Source organism: Panthera onca, chromosome A1 (assembly GCF_046562875.1).
Source record: "Panthera onca isolate mPanOnc1 chromosome A1, mPanOnc1 haplotype 2, whole genome shotgun sequence".
Classification (NCBI taxonomy): domain Eukaryota; kingdom Metazoa; phylum Chordata; class Mammalia; order Carnivora; family Felidae; genus Panthera; species Panthera onca.
Window position 1 is genome coordinate 205,623,285 of NC_138339.1, and position 26,202 is coordinate 205,649,486.

At 36.3% G+C, this 26,202-nt stretch overlaps 1 non-coding gene across 1 annotated transcript; it reads right to left on the bottom strand.

Annotated features, from left to right (window-relative positions):
- Positions 1-9,615: 9,615 nt before the first annotated feature.
- On the bottom strand, positions 9,616-9,700 carry TRNAR-UCG (transfer RNA arginine (anticodon UCG)). Its single transcript has one exon. It is a non-coding gene; the product is annotated as a tRNA-Arg (tRNA).
- Between the last annotated feature and the right edge of the window lie 16,502 nt (positions 9,701-26,202).

The window sequence follows — 26,202 nt, forward strand, 5'->3', positions numbered from 1 at the left end:
TCTTCATCTTATTTCAGCCTTCCTGTTCTTCATCATTTTAAATCACATCCATCTCCATTTTAAATCAAATCCATCCATCACATTTCATCTCAGGACAACTCTATAGCAACAATGCGTGGATATAGTTTGGAGCCTTTAGGATTTTTCTTAACTTTCAAACTTGATTTAGAATTTCTGTCATTTCTGGGTGTGCCACTAGCAGCCACTGGTACTGAGATCACCAGTTAATGAAGAAGTTTAGTCAAACTGGCCATTAGGTTCAGGATTGTGCTTATTCAAAAGTCTTTTGCAATGGAAATCACCCCCATTTTTTTTGTTTTTGTAATTTTCATCTACCACTGCCCAGAGTGCCAAGCTGTCCTTCTCATGTGCATCTCCAGGATGCTTTGGAATTCTTTGTCCTTGACCCAGTCTTCTGGCTCCTTTTCCTTTGGAATGTTCTCTTTGTACCCCTGGAAATACTGCTTCATAGTTATTACTCCTTATGTTCCCTTCCTTTTCTTCAGTTGTCCATCTGTCTCCTTATCTTGACAAGAAAAGAGATTTCCCATGGTAACTTTTCCTCTGTCACTTCTTCAAGTGGTGGGTATTTCTTCTTTCTAAATTTGAAACCCAGAGTCACCTTAGGATTTGTGTCTTTTCTCTTATTTGCATGCCGATACATTTACCTCTCTATCATTTCTAGAAGGTCCTGCTCTCCTGTGTCCACACCATTTAACCTTCTCCCTTTCCTCACACTGGCATTCACCAAACTTTCAGTCACTCATTCTCATTAAGTAGACAGTTTAATGAGCTTTTCAGCTCACACTCTTCTTCTCATCCCAAGTCCTACCACTATTCTGAGTAATTTCGTCTTTCACATAGAACACCTACCCCTATAAGACTGTTCATTTTCTTTTCCTCCATATCTTCAATGCCATGCACATTCAGTTTGCTTCAGACATGCCTGCCAACAGTCATGTCCTGGACCTCATTACCTGAAATTGTCCATTTCCATAATCACTAATCAAATCGCCCAACTTACGATCACCTGTTCTATCATGTGACTGGTCTACATGCCACTACTTCCACAATTACCATATTTCTACTAAGTGGGAACTCTCCCTGCACTGACATTTTCATTTTCCACAATAAAATAGCCCCTTCTTCACTTTCTTCACCATCTTTTCTTTACTTGCCTTCTTTATCCAACTTTCAGTAATAATCTTTTTTTTTAAACACAAGTGATTTTATATTGTAAACATCTTTTTAAGTTTATTTTTAGAGAGAGTGCAAGTGGGGGAGGGGCGAGAGAGAGAGAGAGAGGGAGAGAGAGAAAATCCCAAGGAGGCTCTGCTCTCTCAGTGCAGAGCCCAATGAGGGGCTCGAACTCATGAACCATTAAATCATGACCTGAGCCAAAGTTGGATGCTTAACCAACTGAGCCACCCAGGCACCCCTGATTTTCAGTAATAATCTTCCCAGTACCCTAAACCTCCTACTCTCCTGTTATTTTCTTGTACCTCCTGGAAAACTGTAAACCAGAATAAGCCCTACTGTCATCTTTTTTTATGCCTACCTGTGTATCTGGGTCCGGAGGAAGACATCACAGAGAAAGTTAGTATCACTATAAATTTGTAACCATCAACCTCAGCTTGGCTCTTTATCCAGCCCAGAATTTCACCACCCATCAAAGTTTCTTTGGGTTCTTCTAATCTCAACAAAAACAGCTTCAGGTCTTTTCTACTATCATCCAACCTCGTAACTCCCACATTTCCTCTCAATTTCTCATATAAATATAAATATATAAATATAAATATAAATATAAATATAAATATAAATATAAATATAAATATATCAAATGTACCAGTCTACCTGCATCTGTTCCCAGTCATTCCTCTTTGACTTATTTTATACTGGAGATGTTTCCTCAATGCCGACCTGAGTCCAGACCTTCCAGTATACTTTGGCTCCCATTTGCCCTCCTATCTTCCTGAGAACCTTTCGTTATCAATCTTTACCTTCCCTTCTCTTTTCCCTTCCTCTCCCTTCCCCTCCTGTTTTCTACTCCCCACTCCCTTCCTCTTTACTCTTACATCTCTGTGTCACATATGTATATGTGTGTATGTATATACACATATATATGTATACACATGTGTGTGTATTTGTGGATACACATAAGCATTTAAAATGTCATGATTGACTTACTTTATCCCATAAGCATCTAAACATGTTTAAGTCTCTCATTTAAATAAACAAAACCAAAAAACTGTCTTCATAATTTAGCTCCTCAAACTCTTGCCCATCCCATCTTTTTTTTCTCTTTGTAGCCAAGCTGTGTGAAAGAATTATCTAAACTTTCTGTCTGCATTTGTTTCCCTTCCACTCCTAAGTCACTTCAGTCTAATTTCTGCTCTGTTACTGCCCAAAAGAGCTCTCACTGAGTCACAGAATTCCTCCATATTTCTCTGCTCAGTGGGCACTTTTCAGTAACAGTACTTTCTAATTTGATCTTCTAGCATTATTTAATGATATTGACTATATCCTTCTTACAACTCTCTCTTCCCCTGACTTTCTCAACATCATATTATCCTAAATTCTCTCCTGCCTATGAGCCTTCTCTGTGTCTTTGTATCATGCTATCTTCCTGTATCTGGCTTATAAATGTTGAAATTTCTTAAGACTTAGTCTAGGATTTCTTCTTATTCTGTATTCTTCCCTAGAGAACCCCATCAATGCCATTGTCTTAGTTACCATATAAAATTAGGATCTTCAGCTCATCTCTCTTCTCTGAGCTTCAGACCTTACTGCACAACTGCCAGTTTAGTTACTTGACTGTCTCAAAGTATCTCAGATTCATCAGGTAAAAAATTGAGTTCTATATCACCAAACTATTGCCCAGTTTAGAAAATTACACTTTAATTTACTTGTTAAACAAGAAATCTGGAAGAAAACTATGACTCCTTCACTTCCTCAACTACCATATCAAGCACAATCTATTTTCTATTTTTTAATTTTTTGTAATGTTTGTTTCTTTTTGAGAGAGAGAGAGAGAGAGAGAGAGAATGGGGGAGGGGCAGAGAGAGAGGGAGACACAGAATTCGAAGCAGGCTCCAGGCTCTGAGCTGTCAGCGCAGAGCCTGACACGGGGCTCGAACCCACAAACCATGAGATCATGATTAAATTACCTTTCCCTAGGTACTAGTCAGAGAAATGGGACCAACAATTATGATATATAATTAAACTTATAAAATTTTAGTTATATGAATTAAAATTATAAAATTATATGCATTATGTTATATTCCATATATCATAGTTTATATATTATGAAATTATATTCTATATCTCCTATATATATAGAGAGAGAGGAGAGAAAGAGAAAGAGAGAGATTATTATTTTTAATTAAAAAAAATTTAATGTTTGTTTATTTTAGAGAGAGAGAGCATGAGCTGGGGCAGAGAGAGAGGGAAACACAGAATCCAAAGCAGGCTCCAGGCTCTGAGCTGTCAGCACAGAGCCTGATGCAGGGCTCGGACTCACAAACTGTGAGATCATGACCCAAGCTGAAGTTAGATGCTTAATTGACTGAACCCCAGACACCCCCCCTTTTTTATAGGAATTGTCCCATGTGATCGTGGAAGTTGAGAGGTCTGAGAATCTGTCATCTGTAAGCTAGAGAATCAGTAAGCGTGGTAGTGTAATTTAGTCTGAATCCAAAGACGTTAGAACCATGGTTGATAGTGTACTTCTCAGTCCATTGCCTGAAAGTTGGTGGGGAGGGCTAAAATGATGTAAGTCCCAGTGTGGATCCAAAGGCCCGATGACCAGAAACCCCAGTATCTGAGGGCAGCAGAAGAGGAATGTCCCAGATCAGGGACATTCTTCCTCTGCCCTTTTGTTCTAATTAGTCCTTCAGTGGATTGGATTGCAGGATGCCTACCCACACTGGTGAGGGTGATCTTTATTTACTCTGTTGACCCAAATGCTAATCTCTTCCAGAATGCCCTCACAAACACACTCAGAAAGAATGTTTTACTAGCTATCTGGGTATCCCTTAGCCCAGACAAGTTGACACATAAAATTAACCATTGCAGCCTAGAAAATAGAACTGACTAAAAAATGACTAAAAACTCCTCATATCCTCTCTTTTCCTCTGTGATATAGTCTTTCTATAGCAGCCAGATATTTCAAAATATCAATCATGAGGTACCCACCAAGCTTAAAAAATTTCAATTAGATATTATTGATCCTAGAAAAAAGAAGATAAAGACCACAATCCTTAAAATGGGCCTGGTAGTTGGCTCCTTGCTACCCCTACAGTCTCTGACCTCCCTTTTTGGTCTCTACTTTTCACTACATTGACCTTGAATCCTTGGGATCTCCTTGCTCATTTCCATACCAGGAACTCTGTTTTTCTCTTGTCAGGAACATTTCCTTCCTCCTTTCCCTTTGTGTGTTAATTCATTTATCCTTAAAACCATAGCCAATTGTATTTCAGGAAGCTTTCCTTGATTCCCAGTATAAATCAGATATATGTGATATATATTCCCTCACAGAACTGTGATTATTTCCCTCAGTACACCTATCTCAATTCCTAATTACATGTCATCACTATGATTATTTGATTAATATATGACTCCTCTAACATGCTTTAGGCTCACTGAGAATAGGGACTGTGTACTTTTTGCTCATCATTTGTATCACCAGCACACAACATAATTGTGTCACATTATAGACATTCTATAAATATTTGTATAATTAATAAATTAATCTTGGTAGATGATGGAAAGCAGAAGAACAGCTACTTAAGGTAAACTAATTTGGAAGGAAAATTTAGCTGGCCAGATAAAAGTAATTAGTAAATTCAACTCTTGATGCTAAATGATTTTTTTTTTGTTTTTTTTTTGTTTTTTTTTTGCTTTTTCTACTTTGTCTCAATATATCAGTGTCCATTAAGTTTGGGTCTGTATTCGTGATTTTAAGTAGGGCATAGCAATGACCATTTACAAGTGAGATTTTTCAAATTACCCATTTTTTCCACTACCTACACTTGTAAGGAATAACATATCCTTGAGTGAGGTGAAATGAGATGGAGATAGGTATGGTAACTGAGAAAACCATTGTTTTAGAGTGGCTATGAGTAATTCATAAGTCAGTGAATAAAATACTCTTAACATGACTATTTGGGAAAACTGACACAAATTATCTGAAAATCAAAAGCAAATGATTGTTAAGTTTAACTACGCAGAGCCATTAAATTAATGAAGGGGTGTGTGTATACTGAAAACAGTTATATAATGCTGTGAGGTACTGTATGAAGCAGGGAGTAGTGACTTGAAATTGGTGATATGAACATAGATCTGATCATTGATAGCTACATGTGCCATCTTAAAGAATCACCTATGGGTCTTCAACAGGAAAGCAACAAAGTCAAATTTTTGCCTAGAATTTCTGGTTCTCAATCAGTAAGATATTGTGGGGATAGAGGTAGGAGGTGATGGTTCAGAATTACTTAGGGGATTATTTCAAATTACCTATGCCTCTACATATCTAGGTTTAAATTAGACATGTGACAAATAGGACATCACCTTTTGCTCTCCTGTCTAGTTAAAGATTTTTAGCATAGGTGTTCCACCTTTGAGATGTGGTGAGGTTAAAAAGTGATTGAATTTTGGGAATAATTTTTAAAATAATATGTGTTCGTAGATATTTTTTTAATTGTTTTTTTTTTTTTTTTTTTTTTTTTGATAGAGTGAGCATGAGTTGGGGAGGGGCAGAGAGGGAGACACAGAATCCGAAGCAGGCCCCAGGCTCTGAGCTGTCAGCACAGAGCCCGACACAGGGCTCGAACTCACAAACCGTGAGATCATGATCTGAGCTGAATTCAGACGCTCAACTGACTGAGCCACCCAGGTACCCCTGTTCATAGATATTTGATCATTGAGGGCCACTATATTCTAATTGATGTGCTGAAGCTATTGGCATGCCCATCTGCCTTCATGGGACTTGCATTTTCATGGGGAGAAAAATAAGAAACAAGTGATGCTATGTAAGTGAAATTATATGTTATTATAAGTTCAATGAAAGGAATACAGAGTGTCTTGTTATTGGGAATAATAGGGAGGGATAGAGACTTCCTTACAAAAGGTCTTTTGAAAGAGGAAATATCTAATCTTATAATAGAAGGACAAAAATCCAAAGGAAAAACATATTCACAGAGAACAGCAAGCCCAAAGACCAGCAGAGGGAAAGAGGTTATTGTGCTCTAGGAACTGAAAGACCATTGTAACCTGTGGCATAGTGAGTGGGGAGCTGGAGAGCCAGATAGCAAATGTCTTGTACTAAGGAGGAAGGTGATCAGGGGCCGAGTCATGCAGGTTTAGTTTGTGGTGACAAATTTATATTAAGTTGTCTGTGTAAGGGACAGTCATTTAGGCAGTGCAGTAAATGACATTTTAGCTTCTGTGTGGAGTATGATTTGGCAAGGGTTAAAGTGGAAGAACAGAGACCAGTATGGGAGTTATTTCAGAACTGTAGGAAAATTATGAAAGTCACTTGGGCCCCAGTAGGAACATTGGCAGTGAGTAGGTTCAAGATTTGTATTAGATTTGATTCTTTACTATGGTTTCTCTGGTACCTAAAAAGGGGATTTGGTTGTTTTGTGTTGGAGAATGATAACAGAAGGAGCTATGGAAAGGCTAAAATTTTTAGTGAATGAGGAGGTAGAAACAGTAATGTAAAAAACTGTTGAAGTGGCTGAAATGGCTTGTACTTCAGTGGAGCAGAATTTTGCAGGCAGGAAGGGGAGAAATGATCTGGAAATAGCAGGAGAGCAAGAAGGACAGGTATCCCATCTCCTTGCTGCAACCGAGAGAAAGAACATCCTCTACTTGAAAGGGTTATGGAGAAATAGGGACTTCAAAGAATATCCAGATTAAATTTAAATAAGGAAAATGTAGGGATTATTCAGAGGGAAGAGTGAGAATTTGGAGAAGTCTGCGGATCCTGTACTGAGGGTTACAGAGCAACAGGGGAGTAGAGAAGATATCTTATGTTTCTGCGCAGCTAGAGCTCTCTGAGCAAATTTTACTGAAACTTGGGATCCAAGATAAAAGACAAGCTTGGAAGTTAAATTATGAGTGAGTAGATAGTGAGAAATCATCCAGAGAGATTTACCTCCCTGGAGGCATGTGTTTCTATTTTAAGAGGGGATGGAACTAGATATACTGGTCCTACCTTTCCCCTGGAGAATGTATTTACATTCCAAAAGGTTAGGATCCAGGATTCTTTCTGTTACATTTCTAAGGAAACTTTATTGGGAGAGGAGGGAAGAGGGTATCTCTCTCTTATATAAATGCCTGGGTTTATGTTTTCGAGTTATTCACCTATAATACTAATGCCCTATAAGGAAGATGATATCTAGCTTTCACATTTCCCCAGAGGTAAAAATTGGGACACAGGAGAACTACATATTTATTATTTGTCGTAAGTACATAGTAATCTGTTCTGCTTCAGAAACCTTATGTGTGCATTCAGGATAATATTAATAAATACAGATATGAAAAACTTAACAAAGGTTTTGTCACGAAAAAGGACAGTGAATTGTGCCAGCTTATATAAGAATGAGTCCAAGTGTTAAATACAAGAATAATTCCTAGTGATGAAAGGAGGAATGGAGAGTTGTGATATCCAAAGGTGACTTCAATAGAATTTTGTTTTAGTTAAGTGAGAGAAGATGAGGGTCTATAGTTGGTCATTTGCTCTAAGGAGGGAAGAAACTTGAAGACATATTTTAGAGATTTAGGTTGTCAGGAGTTGGTGACGGAGTAGATATAGAATGTTAAGAAGGGAGAAGAATCAAAAATGACCTCCTTATGTAACTGGGTAACTGGTATAATTGACATTTAAAATACAGGTATAGGGCAAAAAATTGGGGATGGGAAGATAATGAATTCTGTGTTTGTTACATTGATTTTTTTAACATCAGTGTTTTTAAGGTATAATTTACATGAAATAAAGGTAACTTTTTGGGAGTGCCTATCTATAAATCTTGACAAATATATATGGTTCACTACCAGAATCAAGTTACAGAACACATCGTAACCCCATGTGTTCCCTCATGTCCTTTTTCAGTAAATCTTTCATAGATATCCAGCATCTGGAAAACACTGAGTTGTTTTCTGTCCCTAAACTTTTTTATCGTACCATAATGTCATAAAAATAGAATCATACAGTTTATACCTTTTTGTGTCTCACTGCTTTCACTTAACATGATGCTTTTGAGACCCGTGGATGATGTTCCATATTTTGTTTTATTTTACTTCTGGGTAGTAGTCCATTGTATAGTTAGATTGCAATTTGCTTATTTAGTCACTGATATTTGTGTTATTTCCAGTTTTTGGTGATTGTGAATAATGTTACTATAAACATTCATGAAAAAGTCTAAATAGAAGAGACATATAAGTTGATTAAAACTTTAAGAGCTACTGCTTTGGGGGAATACATAAATCCGATGACATATGTAGAGTGAGATGAGTAAAGGGCCAAAAAAGAAATCCTTAGAAAATCAGCCTTTAAAAGGTAGACAAGGAAGAGAAAGCCCTGGTGGAAACAAAGAAAGGATAATAGTGAGATACAGTGTGAACCATAAAAAGTGTTGGATCACAGAAACCTAGAGAGCACAGTTGTAAGAGGTCAAACAATGTTTAAAAAGAAAGAGATGTAAAGAATGTCTCATGAAGCAAAAGCCAAGTTAAAGTTAACAGCGGTGAGCTGACTTGGGTAGTTCTGTCACTATTAAAGAAATGAATTTAAAAGAATGTAATGTGAGGAATCGAGGGTGTCTTCAAGATTAGCTGTCTTCGGGTAGACTGTTAACCTTCAAAGGAAAAGTTTTGGGAGGTTGGGACTACATTGCTGGGATTCATTGTCATCTTTTGAGAGTCCAGTGTAATGAAGGAGAGTTGGACAGCTCCATCTAGGAGGTACATATCCATGGTGGAAATTTCTGGTTAAAGTTGGTAAATGCTATGAATTAGGGTTTTACTCCCCTTGGAGAGATGGTTATTAAATATTTACTAACACACCACTGGATACAAAAAGTGAGAATATTAGAAGTCAGAGAGCAGGGATTCCTTAGATAGATACGGAACAAAAGTTCAAGGATGAAATTGTATGTCTGGGAAGGGAAGAAGATTGGCCTCATGAAGCATCTGATCATTGGCAAAGAGTGCCAAGAATAGAGCTTAATAGAGAACTGACCGTGTCTTTTGTACTTTATGCCAGGGCCAGAAATAGTCTCTTCAGGTAGTTGTGCATGGCTGAAGTGTGAGAGTTAAGTGTAAATGCCAGGCATTATTATGTGGAGCATGAACTGATGAGCGGTGTAATATTTTTTCTGCTTTATTTTTCAACAAGCAGAATTATTACTATTAAATCATCATCATAAAAAATAGCACTGATACATAGCATTTTACTGAGTGCAGAATTCCAATTATTATTATTATTATTATTATTTTTTTTAATGTTTATTTATTTTTGAGGCAGAGAGAGACAGAGTGCAAGTGGGGGAGGGGCCGAGAGAGAGGGAGACACAGAATCGGAAACAGGCTCCAGGCTCTGAGCTGTCAGCACAGAGCCCGACGCGGGGCTCGAACCCACGAACCGTGAGATCATGACCCGAGCCGAAGTCGGACGCTCAACCGACTGAGCCACCCAGGCGCCCCTCCAATTATTATTTTTTAAAAAACTTGAATGTGATGGAAAATTGCACTAAAGAAAAATCTAGAATATTTAGAGGATTAGTTCAGATTAAGACAATAAAAAGCAATGGATGCATTCCCTTAATGAAATTAGTAAATGAGATTTGTCTAATAGCAAATAAATATGCTACATTCATTTCTAATTATTTTTCTTTAATGTGGATATTTTATTTTACATTCACATGTACTATTAGTGATGATTGTGAAATAAACTTCACACTAGTAACTTTGTATTAAAATTAGAGAAGCATTCTGTTTCTTTGTAATTTTGTTTATTAATTACAGCTATGTGCATATTACTCATCATTTGCGGTAGCAAACTGTTGCTATTAGAAAGATTGAATAATAAGGTATTCCAGCAAGCAAGGAGATAGAATACAGAAAAATAGAATGCCGAAGAAGCTCAATATATTGATACTCAGGGAAGCAGGTAGACAGCCAGGTAAGGAGTGTCAGAGGTATCTGTTACCATGAAAGCAGAATTTGGGATTTAGAAACAGAAGTTTTCAGTTCCCAGGTGAGTCAAAGATGAATGGCTAGTAAGAAGAAGGGAAATGCCATGGCACAGGCACTGGAGGACCAACAACATTACAAAGATGGGACTAAAACCAGCACAGGGGAGAAAGGTGGGAAAGAGCTTCAAGTTAGACTCAGGAAGATGACAGACTCAGGAAGGTGACAGACTCAGGAAGAAAGGTGGGAAAGAACTTCAAGGTAGACTCAGTTACACAAGTGCGCTGCAAGGCTGGACCCAGATGAACAGCGGGAATCTGCGCTGTCCATCTGGTTCTAGAGACTTGGACAGAGCTCCTTCTGGATCCATAAGCTATTGTCAGGGTTGTTCTTTGAAGAGTGAAGCAAAGCTGACATTGCTATGAGAGTTCAAAGTGTTTAGCTCTAAGAAAAAGCAGGCAGTCAAGGGCAAAGTACTTTCATAGTCCAAGGTGGGATTTATTTGCCTGTTATTGCTCTGTACACCTTTATAATTTTTTTGTTTTTATCTCTATAGACAAAAAATGAAGCATATTGATGAAATTTAGGCAAAGAGTTGCTTTGTCTAATTTTCTTCATAGTTTAGGAAATGGTATCTTTAAAGTATACATTGTTTTCAAGTTTATTTATTTTGAGAGAGAGAGCAAGCGAGAGAGAGTGCGTGGGGGATGGGCAGAGAGAGAGAAAGAGAGAAGATCCCAAGCAGGCTCCACCCTGTCAGCACATGAGATCTTGACCTGAGCTGAAATCAAGAGTTGGACACTTAACCAACTGAGTCACCCAGGCGCCCCTTTCGGTATACATTTTAAACATTATTCCATGACCTTTTTGTTGAAATACAAATTTTGTAGTGTTCTTTTGTTTTAAAGTTTATTTTTGATCATATTTGAACTAAGTACTTTGGACTGATACTTTTTATAGATTGATTCTTGGATTCAATGGCTCCAGGGATTTAATCAACATGTTGTCTTTTCTTTCCTTCTGATTATTGATGAAACTGTTAAAAGAGCCTGACTGGACCTAACATGGGTCCCAGTGATACACATAAGAACCTTCAGTCAACTCCATAAACTGTTACTTGTCACTACTCTTCAGTAATTTTCAAACAGCTTTCAATTCATGTAGTAACACTGGCAAGCAAACAAATGTTTTTTTCAAGGATTATTTCTTACAACACGCTGTCAAAATATATCCCTAAAATTTAACTTGCTATCTTCAAAACATTGCTTCCAAAATAATTAAAATAGTCAAATAAAATTATAAACTTCACCTACTTACAAAGATTCTTGAAAATTCTAGGTATCATTATTTTATAAATTAGGATAGAAAAAATAATTTTCACAAACATTATCCACATAATTTTGTGTATAATACAATAAAAGATGAATTAATCTCATGAAAAGATTATAAATAGCGATCATGATAAAAATAGAGACATTCTAATACTTGGCTTAACGTTCAATCTGATAGACTGGCTCTGCAGTTGAGAGAAAAAAAAAGTTACATAATTTTTAAAATACAGTAAGGAAATAAATTATTTCAACAGAATTTTTAGAAATTAGTTCTTTTGAAGACCTCTTATGTGTAATATTTTCTTTTTTCATTATTTATTATTCCCTGAATCTTTTAAGGTAACATCTGAACAGGTATAACTAAACAATGTATGCAGACATTTTTGCTGAGTATTAAAGCTGACATGCGATTGCATTTTTGAAGAACAATAGATCACATTGGTGACACCTAGAAGTATGCCCTTTTTAATGTTCTTTTGTAGGCAGAGTAAGCTTGGCTTTAATTGCCAATGGAAATTCACTGGTTTTAAGAATTTATATAGTACAATCTATCTACTGCTACTCTGATCTGACTTATGCAGCCATTTTATGAATAATGACGTTTTTTATCAGAGACACAGTTTACCAGCTTGACTACATATTCAAGCATTAGTCTACATTAAGCTTTATTCTATTTTTAGATTTTATGTTCCTATAGTTTTAAAATGCATTCTTGGCCATTTTCCAAACTCAACACTATTTTAAGGCTATGGTCCTTGCCAGTGTTAGAAAATTTATAATGAAATGAACACCTTTTGTTGTTATCAAATGACAGGATTTCCTAGTAGTTGTTCAAAGTTATAAGCCTAACTTTTTACTTTATTGACAATAATATGCTAAAATAAATTGAAGCCTATGCCTTTAAAATTATTTTTCCAAGATTTTTATGGTTGCTCATTTTTCTGTGGATAAGCAATTTATAAGCAAAGAGATTTAAAATATTAAATAATTATCTATGTTGCTTGATGCAGTTAAAACTGCTACTTCTAAGCAGCAAAGGATAAGAAAACAAAACAAAACCAAAACCAAAAACAAAAAAAACACATTAGAAAAGGACTTGGTAATAAAGATAAAGAAAGATGTCTTTTAGACTTTTATCATTAAATACTACAAGCCTTAAGATGGGTAAGACGAAACATACAATAAAATGTTTTCTATCTTATAATGAAAATTTCTTTGTATATTTCAAGATACCTTTTCATGAATTACAAGAGAGAACAATACTAATGAGGTGAATACTGATTGCCTGGATTGTTCTCACTTTGTTAACCTGGCCAATCACATTGAGTTTTGGCTCATCATCCACACAGTCCCTAGCAGAGAAAATTGTCAATAATCAGAGAAAATCAAGGTAGAAAATTGATGCTTTTTGGACACTTGGAGCAACATAGGTCAGGATGCCCTTCAAGAGCACACTAACAAGATGATCCAGGAAAGATACTGCCAATTTGGTTGTGGAGTGTCATTTGATCATTGTTACAGTTTTCAAAAGACCTTAAAGCTAGACAAAGTACTGTCTCAAGATGGTTAGGGGCCTAGGATTAACTTTTCCTGTTTCCCTTTTCATGCTTTTTTCTGTAGTTCTTTGTCAATAAATATGAAACAAACAGTCTTATATGATTATAGTTACAGAAAAGAGTTGGGACATTTCTATCCTCTTCTTTAAATTAATATTAAGCAGCAAGCACTAGAGTGGAATACTCTTTCACACACACCTTTGTTACATTATTGTTAGGCATAGCCCTTGGGCTAAGATCTTAGCTTCGTGACAGGAAAGTAGACCTGGTTCCGATCCTTCTACAACATTATGTGGTTCCAAGCAAGTCACTCAATCACTTGGCATCTTGGTTTCCTTATATGTAGATTAGAGGTAACAGTATACAACCCAGAGAATTTTTTCATGAGGATTCAGTAGTTGAGAACTGCATAGCATTTGGCACATTAAAGTCACTCAGTTAAGAACATACACTTCTTACAATTGATCATGTTGTCAGTCTCCCTTAAATTCCAACAAGTTGACAAAGAATTTCAAACACACAAGGTCTTATTTCCAAGTACTAAAAACCCTCAAAACATTATGTAAATAAGAATAAAGGCACATGTGAAAACATTAAAATATAGAAGTTCTACAAATGAAACCTTCGTTCTTTGACACTCTTTAGACCTAGAATGGAACAGACACAAGTCCTTTGCTTTGCCCATATAGAGTTTCCTTAACCTAGGAGGTATCTCTGTAGTCTTAATAAGTACAGTTCTTTTAACTTGTTTCATAACACCGTATGGCTTGAATGTATAAACAAAATTATAAAGCGTATCTGAAGTGTGAGATATAGTTGAAATCCATTTGTGACATATGTTAAAAGTGTTAGGAAAGTGAGAGTCATGTGATTTGCTCAGGAGACTTAGTATTTCGTCTCTGGTATAGCATTTAGAATGTTCTTCAGCTGCTGACAAAGTAACACATAATGTGTGGCATACCTCTCACTTCAGCAATCAACAAGCACACAACAGTACCACTGCCTGAATAACACTGAATGTATCGGTATTATGAGGGTGTTATGCTGCTGCTCCATAAATTTCACTGATTATATTACTCTTGAATCAGATTGTGTCCAATTCAACAAGTAGCCCCATACAGCACCCACTATTTACATTTCAAATAGCATTGTATGCTGCTAAGTGATACAGCTTAGGCAGAGTTCTCAGTGCTAAAAAACAAAAACAAACATGTGCCATCATAGCATCATTCCATGGATAATATCCCCATCGTATGATACTGCTCACATTCATATTGGCATTGAATTTGTGAAACTTTAATCAGTAACCTCACATAAACTTTGTTGACCTATATGTAAAGGTCTTGTTTTTCCATTGAATTTATAAGTGCTCAAAGATACTATTATTTATTAGTATTCACTCAGAGCAAATGATAGTTTTTTTTTTTTTTTTTTTCAAATCTAGATATAAAGATTAAATGTTTTAGTTATATTGGTACTCATCAACTTCACCTTTGTGTAAAAATCGAGAGATTCTGTTTAAGGAACTACAACAATACCTTCTCTTCAATTAGATACCTGATACCAGTAGACAGATTTTTAAAATGTTTTTGTATTTATTTTGAGCAAGACAGAGCAAGCAAGGAAGGGGCAGAGAGAGAGGTAGAGAGGATTCCAAGCAGGCTGTGCACTGTTGGTGCAGAGCCTGAGGTGGGGCTCAACCCCACAAACCGTAAGATCATGACCTGAACTGAAATCAAGAATCTGACACTCAACTGACTAAGCCACCCAGACACCCACCAATATATATTTTTAAAAACACTGACACTTCAGTAATATGGAAATCAACATTTGACCAATATCAAACGCAAAGAGAGGCAGCAATGACTAAAAAGTAAGCAATATAAGCTACTAACCATCAAGAAAATTTCCAAGCAAATTTCTAAATTTAGTACATTGAAAGCACATAATTCACCAAAGAAATCTACATATTTAATGCAATCCCTATCAAAATAACACCAGCATTCATCACAGAACTAGAACAAACAATCCTCAAATTTGTATGGAACCAGAAAAGACCCCGAATAGCCAAAGCAATCCTGAAGAAAAAAACCAAAGCTGGAGGTATCACAATCCCAGACTTCAAGATGTATTACAAAGCTGTAATTATCAAAACAGTATGGTACTAGCACAAAAACAGACACTCAGATTAATGGAACAGAATAGAGAACCCAGAAATGGACCCACATACATATGGCCAACTAATCTTTGACAAAGCAGGAAAGAATATCCAATGGAAAAAAGACAGTCTCTTCAGCAAATGGTGTTGGGAAAACTGGACAGTGACATGCGGAAAAATGAACCTGGACCATTTTCTTACACCATACACAAAAATAAACTCAAAGTGGAAGACCTGAATGTAAGACAGGAAGCCATCAAAATCCTAGAGGAGAAAGCAGTCAAAAACCTCTTTGACCTCAGCCTCAGAAACTTCTTGCTCAACACGTCTCCAGAGACAAGGGAAACGAGCAAAAATGAACTATTAGGATGTCATCAGGATAAAGTCCTTCTGCAGAGCCAAGGAAACAATCAGCAAAACTAAAAGGCAACCAATGGAATGGGAGAAGATATTTGCAAATGACATAGCAGATAAAGGATTAGTATCCAAAATCTATAAAGAACTTACCAAACTCAACACTGAAAAAGCAAATAATCCATTGAAGAAACGGGCAAAAGATATGAATAGACACTCTTCAAAAGAAGACATCCAGATGGCTAAAAGACATGAAAAAATGCTCAACATCACTCATCATCAGGGAAATACAAATCAAAACGATAATAAGATACCACCTCACACCAGTTAGAATAGCTAATATTAACAACTCAGGCAACAACAGATCTTGGCGAGGATGTGGAGAAACGAGAACCCTTTTGCACTACTGGTGGGGATACAAACTGGTGCAACTACTCTGGAAAACAGTATGGAGGTTCCTCAAAAAAAAAAATAGAACTAACTTGTGACTGGAAGTTGCTACCAGATATTTACCTAAAGGATACAGGTGTGTTGTTTCGAAGGGACACATGCACCCCAATGTTTATAGCGGCACTATCAACAATAGACAAATTATGGAAAGAGCCCAAATGTCCATCAACAGATGAATGGATAAAGAAGATGTGGTAAAAAAAATATAATGAAATCAAAGAGAATGAAATCTTGCCATTTGCAACAATGTAGTTGGAACTAGAGGGTATTATACTAAGTGAAATTAGTCAATCAGAGAAAGACAAATATTACATGACTTCACTCATATGTGGAATTTAAGATACAAAGCAGATGAACATAGGGGAAGGGAAACCAAAAAAATATAAAAAAAGGAGGGGGACAAAACATAAGAGACTCTTAGAAAGCAAACTGAGGGTTGTTGAAGGGATTGTGGATGGGGGGATGGCTAAATGGGGAAGGGGCATTAAGGATAACATGTTGGGATGAGCACTGGGTATTAATACGTAGAGGATGAATCACTGGATTCTACTCCTGAAATCATTATTACACTATATGCTAACTAACTTGGATGTAGATTAACAAAACAAAACACATAATTCAGAGTTTATTTGATTTTCATTCACACAATTCTAACCATATGCTTATCTATTTTCTTAATCTATGAAAATAATAATGTGGGGCACCTGGGTGGCTCAGTAGGTTAAGTGTCTGACTCGTGATTTGGCTCAGGATGTGATCTCACAGTTCGTGAGATTGAGCCCCAAGTCAGTCTCTGCATTGACAGCGCTGAGCCTACTTGCAATTTTCTCTCTCTCTTTCCCTCTGTCTCTCCCCTGCTCATGATCTTTATGTCTCTCTCAAATAAATATTAGAAAGAAAAAAGTAATTTGAAGGAGGGAGTCAAACAAAACATTTCAAATAGCGGAGGTACTAGCTTAAAAAAAAGAAAAGCTATTACAGAATATAATAATTAATATATTCACCAAAATTTGTTGTGTTTCTGCTATATATGTGGGCCGAGAGACAAAGATGAAGAAGCACATCTTTGGCCTTAAAGTAATTATGAGTGATTCAAATTTGTTCATAATCTTTTTAGGAAAAAAATGAAAGTTTAACACATAAAACAAGTTAAATTTTATTATGCACAATTATGTGAATGTCGTTCCAGGGATCAGACACATTAGGTAATAATGCACATGTAATATCTACTGCTATAAGTGATAGCGGATGATGCTAGAGCAGTGAACCTTAGCTTCATTTGAGAGAAATTCTGTTTCTGTGGGTTTTTCTTACTTAATCACTATATTTGCTCAGGGACTATGTGCATTGCTTCAGTCATCTCTTCTCACTGTTTTCATTTAATACCTGCTATGTCCCAGGTACCCTCATGTTTGCTTCTAAAGAGGACATAAAAATGGACAAAATTACATTTCTTCCTAGAAAGTATTCTTATTCTCGATGGGGAAACTAACATGTAAATAATGTATCACAGAAAGTATAATAGAGCTAGAAATTTATTGGTGAGAAACCTGGAATGAACATTTCTACAGAGGGCACCTTGGCAAACCTGCATGGGAAGTGAAAAAAATTGAGAAGGGTATTAAAAGATGAGTAGGAGTTTCCAGATGATGAGCATCTGGAAAGGAGTCTTCCAGAGTGTGGGATGTAGAGTGTGGAAGTAATGGTAAAAATCGAAGTCTTGAAATATTGAAATATTGAAGAATACACAACTTTCTTTAGGTGGATAATCAGCGTGGTGAATAAAAAAATTAACCAAGGGCATGGATTGTCTCATGTAAAATAATTTGTTGGAACTCTACATTGTCAACATGTTTTTTTAGAGAGGGTAAATATCAGAGTGACTATTGAAATAAACTATTGTCCCCAAATTTTCATATCAATCTGGAAAAAAGTTACTGATAGTACCCTTTCTAAGTATGGAAAACTATTATTAAAATTTTTGACAACACCTAATTCCAGCCTGTTTCTTATAGTTTTGTTTTATTACATTGGGAGTTTCATCCGGTACGAAGACACTCTTAATATGTTGTGTTGCTAACACACCTAGCTTTTTCCTATGGAATAGATACCAACACCATGTGGGAACAGGGATGTAAGATCTGAGGGCATACTGATTAATACTTAATAAAAATAAAATAATAAAATGAAATTAATGAAATTAAAATTGAAAATTGGTAGATATCCATCCAGGGCCTATTATATACTAAGAACGATGCAATGTATAGAACCATAGAGTCTTAGAGTTAAAAAAAAAAAAAAAAAAAAGGAGTCATGAAGTCCTACTTCGTTCACAAGAAATTGTCCCAAAACACATGATTATTCCCATTTTATCATTTCTTAGTGCTCACTTCTTTTTAAGGAAATCCATTTACCGGTTCTAAATGTCTTCCTTGTATGTAGATGTAATTTGCCTATCCATAACTTTTACCTACTGATCTACTAGTTTTGACTTTCAAAGTGTTGAGAATAAGGCTATTTCCCTTTACACACAATAGGCTTTAAAATATTTGGAAATTTCAGTCAAGCACTTCTTTCTCCAAGCTAAATATTCCACATTCTCTCAACATTTCTATAGATAGGACTTTTGGGGGCCATCATTGATGAGGGAGTCTGGGGTGGGGCTGAGGACAAAGTGCAAGCTAGCCTCCCACCGCCCCCCCCCCCCCCCCCAGGATGTTTGTGAAGTTCCTGAGGCACTCCTGGCTTCCCAAGGACAAAGGAAAGAAAACAAATGGCTAACTGATAGAGATCACAGTCATTCAGGACATTGGTCTCATCAGTTTTCAAATATTTTAGTAAATTACAAGAAAAGGCAATCTTATCATAATAGCCTAATCTCCAGAAATCTGTAGACTCAGTTTCCTGGAGCCCCAACATCACCCCTCCACAGTGATATGGGGAACAAAGGCAAGAAGGAAATGGCAGGTAAAATTAAATTTCCTTATAACTTGCAAATACTTAAGGGAAATACGGAGTATAACATTTCTCCAGGAACACCCTACCATCACAATGTCAAAGTCTTACTAGAGGGAAAACAACCTTAGCTTGACAAGAGCAAAGCCTCAGGTATCTTTGGAGTCCTCTTTAGCATATCAAAGTCCCTCTGAAGGTCTCCTCTTTGACTTTACCTCCCCAACTCCAAAGTATGAAACCAGCCATTCTTCACAACCCCAGCACAGCTCTTTCTGCCCATGGGTCCTGTCCCCTTCCTTTAGTAAAATCACCTGTTTGCACAAGACGTGTATGAGAAATCTTTCTTGGACATCGGCTCCAGACCACTCCACCATCACCCGAAAACCTCATCAATCACCACCCTTGTTCCCATTCCCTACACACTGCTAAGTTTGTTAACTCCATGAAATAAAGGTATAGAGGTTCCCAGTAGAGCCTTGTTTCCTTTTTGGAACAATAGAGTACTATTGGCTTACACTGATTCTATGATTCCAAGTTGCAATTAATTGTAGTCTTTTCCAGCCTGATCTTACATATTTAATAGTTGAATCAAGCTGGGATATGTGAATCTCGATGAAAACCTTAAGTGCCATGTTTCTGCTATACAAAAATTTAGCCATCCCACTGAGATTATTGCATCCTGAAAAATATACTAAATATGGCTTCTATGACTTTATCTGATATGTGGTTAAAACACTGAACAGGACAAGACCAAGGAAACCTTCTAAGACATGTCCTTAGAGGCTGGTTTCTAAATGTTTATTTTTGAGTGAGAGAGAGCAAGCACACATGCATGCATGAGTTGGGTAGGGGCAGAAAGAGAAGGGGCACAGAAGATCTGAAGCGGGCTCCACACTGACAGCAGAGAGCCTGATGCAGGACTCAAACTCACAAACGGTGAGATGGTGACCTAAGCCAAAGGCCAACACTCAACTGACTGAGTCACCCAGGTGCCCCGAGGCTGGTTTCTAGATTGAACATAATCTATGAGTCAACTCTTTTCATCCATCTACCTGACTACCTGTAGGTACTCTTGTTAACTATCATGTAGAGATATCATGAAAGATTTTATCAAATGCTACCTTCCCAAATGATTTTGTACTAAACTTGATGGCTGGGCCTACTTCACTTGTAAGGTGCTATATTTTGTTTTTTCTCTTGTTTGTAACACATTGTTTTGTTCAGTTTTTAGTGAATGCAATGTAAGTCATGCAAGAGGTGACCTTGCTATACAAGTGAGATGGTTAAGCAGAGACACAAAATGTTATACCTTCTTCAAAAATACTTAAAATAGCATCAAAAAGATTTGAGAACTTGAAAATGAGAACCATATACAAAAAAATTTAATAAAATAAAGGGTCAAGTTCATGTTAGTTAAAGATACTTGTTGAACTTGTACATTGTAATAAACTAAGACACATAGTATGTTCTTTTTGTCTGATCAAAGCAAGTACTCAGCAGTTTGACTTTTTTCTTACATTAGTCTCTGTATAAAAGTATGACTTTATAGAATTTATTTGATCTTTGCATTCAACTTTAGAATATAAGTTTCTTAAGGGCAGGGACTGAATCTTAAGTACTAAACAATCTCTAATCCTTCCTAACAAAGCTTCTGGCATGTGGAATCTATTCAATAAAGATGTAATAAATTAATGTTAAGCCCTGATGGCTAAGTTAATAATCCTGTTGGATGGATTTCACTCATATTCTTCATCTGCATGTTGGAATGTCTATCTAAAATAATTTTGGGCTTTGGTACACTGGATATTAAGCTGACAGTGTTTAGCCAGCAGGCTTAGTAGCTTATCAAGGCAGCTCTTGGAACCTGATGAGAAATCCATGTCATCAGCACAGAAGTAGGTGCTTGTCTTCTTACTTCCTGGGGCAGGAAGGTATTCAGATCATTCGAAAGATATATCAAATTATTTTGAAATAAATTAAAAAAAAGTAGGGCTAGGACACAAGTCTCTTTCTTGGTTTCTGATTGAAATTTGATGTTGAGAGCTCATTCCTATCTGCTCTGACTCTCACAGTGGCATTATGGTTCCAGCTTTGAAGGGACCTTCACAGCCTGAGACCTGTGCTGAGATCACATAGTTTGGCCCATGGTAGTACCTGTCTGTAGAATCAAAGACTAACTATAGACCAATACTGCTGACAAAGGCTTACATTGTTCTCAAATATTTTTCCAGTAAAGTTAAAATTTATCCACAAAGCAGAAGGTGAAAAGAGGGTAGATGTTTAGCAATGGTCAACACTGCAGTAGCTTTACCTGAGACCCACATTTCTCTCATAAAGAATATTTTGTTGAGGGACACAGTTCTGTAGCATTCCAAGGTATAATCTTCCCTAGGGAGGTCCTCATTCATCCTTTTTAAATGTAAAGTTGTCTGAACATATTTGCAATATTTACATATGTTTTTAACAAAGACAATACTCCACTCAAGTCAAATTATTTAGATTCAACTTTCTAAATCCTACAATGTAGAACAGTGTCTTAATACCCACAATTAACTGACACCCTATATTAGTTGTGATTTCTTGAGCTGTGAGTGATAAAACATCCAACTAAAACCCCCAAATTGAAACAAAAAATGTCTTGGGCTCACTTATCTGAAAAGTCCTAAAGTATGGCTAGTGTCAGTCCAGGTCTGCTGTAGTGGCTCAAGCGTTGCTGTTCATTTCTCTTTCGACTCTGCTTTCTGTTATGTTTGCTTCAGCTTAGTCTTCACACAGTTTTGCTTCTTGTTCACTGAAATGTCTTTCTCTACACTTTTCTACCTGGTCCTGTCTTTATCCAGGGATAAATGGAAAAGTTAATTAATTTCCAGTGATTTTTACATTAAAGCCATGACTTTTTCATTTGTAGATTTTCTCTCATGTGCAACAGTTACTTAACAATTTTCAAAGCACTTTTAGATCCATGATTTTATTTGATCCTAACCACCATTCATGAAGTTGCTAGAACCATTATCATTGGCCTCCTTTCAGAAAGCCAGGAAGTCAATTTCTTATTTGAGGTCACAGTTAATAAGGGTCTAAGCCAGATTAAATAAACTTTCTCATACTAGATCTTATGCACTTTTACCTGTACCATGATACATCTAAATTGTTGAGGAAATGAGGTGACACAATTTTACTAACAGGAGCCCAGTTTGCAGGTGGGGTTGATTATAGTGGTCTGGTGTATGCTGGCAATGAACCTGACCATGTGATGATGGCACCTCTGGTTCCACATTTGAAAAGAATAAAAAGGTGGATGAAAATAAATAAAACAAAGGCACATCGACAGATAGTACTTTAAAGGAAATGAGATGAAACAGTAAAGGAGACAAGGTAAAAACACAAAATTCAATTGAACAGACAGAATACCTTCAAAGGACTAAGTTAAGTCTTGTCTGAATTTAAAATAGTTAAAAGCCAAGAACTTAGTGCATTGCCAGAGCAAGACTGAGGACTATTGTAGGAATCAAAGGGTGGGGTTGTGCTGAGGACTATAGATGGAATTTCCTGATCTAACATCACCAAACAGTTTTGGCAAATGAGAATGGAAATAGAGAAATAACCAAAGTTACAAAGAAAAGGTTTTTTTTTTTTTTTAATAAAAGTTAGAAGCTTAATCAGAGGTTAAGAAGAGAAACATAAGTTCCAAAAATTTTACAGATTTTTGTTTCCTACAGTTTGAACCCATTTAAGATAAGTAACCACAACTAACATTGGTTTAAGAGTGAAAGCATTATGGGCTGTCAGGAATAAAAAAACCCAAAAAACTTTTAAGAGTATATGAATTAGGTAATCATGGTTTCCAGCCACAACTACAAAGCAGAAGCAGTTGGAACTCCTGTTAAAAATACAAAAGCTCCAGACTGATCCTTGAAGATTTTGATCTAATATTTTGAGATGTGGCCAAGAAGAATTGGTATTTCTTTACCTGGGCCTTAACAAATTCTTAGGAATTGGGTCTGGCCTTATTAGTTAGGAACTTTGGGTTAAGTGAAGTCTCATCTGTGAAAAAGAGAAATATGCAGAAACAAGTGCCCATTTTAGTAAAATGATTTTGAATTGAGAATGTGCTCAGTTCTCAAGTGACCGTTCATAACATTGTCAAAATATGGGAAATCTTTGTTAGGATTTTGTCTGTAACTCAAATGAATTATGAATGTGATAAATGTGTATTTTTTCAAGAACATTGATTTATCTGTTTTATCAAAGGTTGTCAAATGTGAAGGCAAATGCAGTGTTTTGTCATTGCCCACCATCCTGACAATCTTTGTAACGTGTTAAAGCTTCTGCTAGTAAAGCTTAATGTGTTTGTCCTCTTTTCTTGATCCTTGTAGCAACAGAAATTAATAGAAAACTTAGAATGTGTATGGCACTTTTCATCTTGAAAATGCTTTAGAAATATTAACTAATTTATGCCCTTCTGCATAAAGTGTAGTGCAAGCCTTACTACTGCAGGGGAAGAAAATCTGTCAGAAATCTGCTCTGGGAGCTCTTGCACAGCATGCCATGGTTCCTGCAGATTCAGCACGTTGTCAAATTGCCAATGGACATTGACAGAGAGCAAATATAATTTGGCAAGAAATGGCAAGAGAACCCCAGAGCCAGCAAAATGGAGATTGTGGGAAACAGAAGTTGTGGGCTTTACATAATGTGCCTGTAGCCTTCATTTGAGATTCTGTTTTTTACCAAATTTGATATATAATAAGTGTATTATGAAGGTAGATTCACGTCCCAATCAACACAAAAAGGATACAGTCATTGAGAACTGTTAAGATTCTGTTAAAAAGTCTTGTTGACTTTTCCAAGGAGAAAAATACTTACATATTTAGATGAGACTTTTCTTTTGACTGCACATTCATGTTCTTTTGTTTTAAAAATCATGCCAACCGAACGGAAAGTTTCCTTTTGTCGGGCTACTACAAGCTGTTTTAGGGTGTTAGTATGTTCTCTCTCCCAGAATTACCACAGATTCCTCTAACTCCTTCTGGGTTTCAAAGTTGTGTTTCTATGAAACTGAATCATTATTTCTCACAACTTCCCACACTTCTGTTTGGCATACTCCACAGCCAACTTCATGTTCTGATTTATCTTTAACATTCTCTCTAGACCAATCTTATGGAAAGGTGAAACTTGAATGAGGTATGATTTTGTAGCATTCCCTTTGTATTGTGTGTTCTCACCAATACATTTATTTATTTGTTTATTCAATCAAAATTTTTCTATTAATGAAATCATGTATACAGGATACTTAGCATGGTCACAAAGTGAGTACTGACAAAAAAATGTTTCCGATTAAAATGATATAATGTGTACTGAGAGAATATTCACTGCCTACAAGGTGCCTGTTCTATTTAACTTGAATCATTTCTTTACAGTTTTCCATAATCTTTTTATTCTTATGTGAAGAGCATTGTGGTTGAAGAAAAAATTGAAATGTCTCAATAATGTCCACCTGCTTCTATATCCTGCATCCAGTTAAACTTGATCAAATTCTTTTCTTTATTCTTATTCTGAAGTGTCCAATCTTAGGGTATGCACTGATTATCTCTTACCCAAACTTATTTCTGAAATTGTTACCTATGATGAGCCCTGTTCCTAGCCAACTTTCACTGATATTTTCCCTTTCTAAAAACATCTGTTTGCTTTAGGTCTTGACATCTACTTCTTTTGGTCATGGCCTTCTAGCAAGGTTGATTCCATTTACTAACCCAAGTGCACATCTTAACTGATATGAGCTAGTCAATGCCTAAAAATGCCCTGGTGACGTTAATCTTTTGGAGGTGAGCTCATATCCGTAAATGGCCCAATTGTACCAAAGGAAAGGACAGTTGGGAGTGGAGGAAACTTGGAAACCAGAAAGCATGGTTCCCCAATTATTGCTAGCATCCTAGGATGTTTTAGGATGATGAGGAAAACCTCTCATGCTGTAGGATGAAGTTGACATTGTTGATGGAAGAAGAAATAAGAAAATTCCCAGATAATATATTTAAAACACTAATTTATCGAATCTTCATATAATCTGTCCTTCGACTGTTATGATTAAAATAATTATATTTCCTTATTGATTGAGCAGTTTGAGTAGAGATGTTTGCTATTCAAGCAGAAGACTTTACAACTGCTCCATAGTGCAACACTCCCACTATCTTCAGCCCCAGGGTCATGACACCTGGCATCTACTGAAAGATACTTCTAATCCCAACTATCAAATAATTTGGGCATAGGATTATAGACTCATAGGCTAAGGGATCTTAATGTTATTTCATATAGTCACCTGTCTGATATTTGACACTTTGTACATCATTCCCATGGACAGGATCTCTGAACTATACTGGTATGAGAGTTATGTATCATTTCAAGATGGTACATTTTGTCTTTGAGAACCAAAGCTAGAAAAGTTTTTTTTTTTTTAATTTAGCCAAGATAAATCACTATGCTAAGAATATTTAATGAACTTTCATTGAATCTTGAGAACCACCATATGAAGGTTATTTTTACTGTTGCTGTTGTCGTTTTTATTATCACTATAGAGGTGAGGAAACAAAGGCTTAGAAGAGTTGAATAAGTTGTCCATTGTTATGAAGATAATCAATATTACAGTTCATACTTTAAGTTCATTCTCTCAGATTTCCAAGCTAAGTGATGTTTTCTGTAATTATTCTCTGAACATGGTGTTAAAACACTTACTAATTCATTTACTTTTTTCTTTCACAGAACTTTTATCACTCTATTCCTCCTTAATTTCCATTCTACATGAGAATCTTTGTCAGTTGCCTTGCTAAACAGTGATGTACTGTGTCTGTCACATTTTTTTTTAAATCACATTTCTAATAACTTGGCAAAAAAGGTTATTCTGATATAATTTATAGTAAGATATCTTCGAGGGTGACAGTTGAAGAAAAAGCCAGGGACAGGACCTAATGATTGATCTGAAACATCATAAAATTTAGAAAGGGTGTGTGTGTGTGTGTGTGTAAGAGAGACAGCAAGAGAGTGACTGTGTCTGTAGGAGTGAGTATATTTGAGTGTGTATGTGTGTGTGTTCAAGAAGGTTGGAGCTAGAAAGAATCTCCTTTGACCTTATCTTTTTCCAGTTTCAATACTTCAAACATATATCCAGAAATTTCCAGGTTTTGTTGTCCTTATAGGGTCTCTATATGGAAAT